Raw genomic sequence first — 1,968 nt, 5'->3', positions numbered from 1 at the left:
AACACAACAATATGTAGATGTGTTTTTGTATGTGTGTGTGTATATGTGTGTGTGTGTATATATATATATATTCCTCCAAGTTTGCCCCACATCTCTACCATGTCTCTCTCTCCTGTTGATAAGCTGAGGCAGATAGTAGGAACACCTCAGGCTTCATTCTTCTTCCTGTCCTAAGGCTCAGAAAGAGCCAGCTGGAATCTACCTGCTCTGGGCTTGCTTCCATCAGCCTGGGCCCCACAGGGTGAGGGGTTCCTGCTAAGCCCACAAGCTTTAGGGGCCCCAGAGTTCCTCTTACGTACACTTGTTTGTTGACATAGGACCTTCTGAGCTATATTTTTCCTCCCATGGAAATTTCTCTGCTGCTGCTACTGCTGCTAAGTCGCTTCAGTAGTGTCTGACTCTGTGCGACCCCAGAGACGGCAGCCCACCAGGCTTCCCTGTCCCTGGGATTCTCCAGGCAAGAACACTGGAGTGGGTTGCCATTTCCTTCTCCAGTGCATGAAAGTGAAAAGTGAAAGTGAAGTCGCTCAGTCGCTCTTAGCGACCCCATGGACTGCAGTCTACCAGGCTCCTCCGTCCATGGGATTTTCCAGGCAAGAGTACTGGAGTGGGGTGCCATTGCCTTCTCTGGGAAATTTCTCTAGTGCTTCTAAATTATGCATCTTGGAGACACTGTTTTGTCCTCTATAAGAGCTCCTTTATAGGGGTGGGGGTACCGATGGGAAGAAGGCCTTGACCTCTCCCCCTAAAGGTGAGAGAGTCTGACCCTACACAAAGCAACATGCATTTGGACTTAGTTTTCATTTCGACAAAGAGGTGATGATTTTCCGAAGTGACATATAATCATTAACGTCCTAGTTGGATTGGAAAATGGATCTCTTTTTGCAGCTTCTGTGCTTAAACCACTTCATCACACTGTTGTCTTTGGGTAATTTCAATGAGAGTAGAGATTGTCTAGCAGAGTATCACATCTCCAATAATACGGTGGCTGGGTAAAGGACAGGGGGAGGAGAAGGAATTATATGAATCATATTCTGTTTCCTAGAATATCTGGTTTGCATGTCTATGGGGGAGCAAGGCTGGTCGACGATTCAACATCTACTTAATGCATTCTGACCTTCTGTGGTACAGAGTTCTGTAATCGGTGACACCAGTGTGTAAAATCGACATTTTTTTTTTGGTAAATATAGTTATTCATTTACTTTATTTGGCTGCACTGGATCTTGGTTTCAACACACAGAATCTTTGGTTGCAACGTGTGAACTCTCTGCTGTGGCATATGGGATCCAGTTCCCTGACCAAGGATCAAACCCAGGGCCCCTGCATTGGGAGCCTGGATCTTAGCCACTGGACCACCAGGGAGGTCCCTAAAATCTACATTCTTAGCCACAAGGACATCGTTTGACTGCAATACTGCTTCAGGGACCTAAGATTTGTATTCTGAAATAGAGCTCCTGAAAAGATCTGGTTTGGTCCTAAGAAGAACCTTCTGTTATTGAATATTAAACCCCTATTGTCTGTTTTGTAGGAAGGAGATGATTCTGTTTATGGTTCTTTGTCTACCTCTGCTGAGTGTGTGTGTATATGGCTAGTTGGGCAAAATTCAAAATCAGGGACTTCCCTGGTGGTCCAGTGGCTAAGACTCTGCACTCCCAGTGCAGGGGGCCCAGGTTCAATCCCTGGTCAGGGAACTAGAGCCCACATGCTGCAACTAAAAATCCCGGATGCCACAACTAAGACTCAGCACAGCCAAATGAATAAATAAATGAAAATGAATTTAAAAAATGTTTAAAACCAGAAGATTCCATCTGCAAGTCCCAGGGTCCTTTGAGAGCCCAAGCAAAGGAAAAACTCAAGCGTGGTACCAGTTTATGCTCTTAAAGGATTCAAGTCTTCTGCTCTAATGGCTTCTATGACAGCGAGAATGAAACAGGAAAGTGTTAGTTGAAGATCACGGAGCCTACTGAT

The 1,968-nt window shown here is 45.3% G+C and overlaps 1 non-coding gene across 1 annotated transcript; it reads left to right on the top strand.

Annotated features, from left to right (window-relative positions):
* The first annotated feature begins 1,618 nt into the window (after positions 1–1,618).
* On the top strand, positions 1,619–1,691 carry TRNAG-CCC (transfer RNA glycine (anticodon CCC)). Its single transcript has one exon. It is a non-coding gene; the product is annotated as a tRNA-Gly (tRNA).
* Positions 1,692–1,968: the final 277 nt, after the last annotated feature.

Source organism: Bos indicus, chromosome 14 (assembly GCF_029378745.1).
Source record: "Bos indicus isolate NIAB-ARS_2022 breed Sahiwal x Tharparkar chromosome 14, NIAB-ARS_B.indTharparkar_mat_pri_1.0, whole genome shotgun sequence".
Classification (NCBI taxonomy): Eukaryota; Metazoa; Chordata; class Mammalia; order Artiodactyla; family Bovidae; genus Bos; species Bos indicus.
This window is presented reverse-complemented; position numbering and strand designations above follow the sequence as displayed.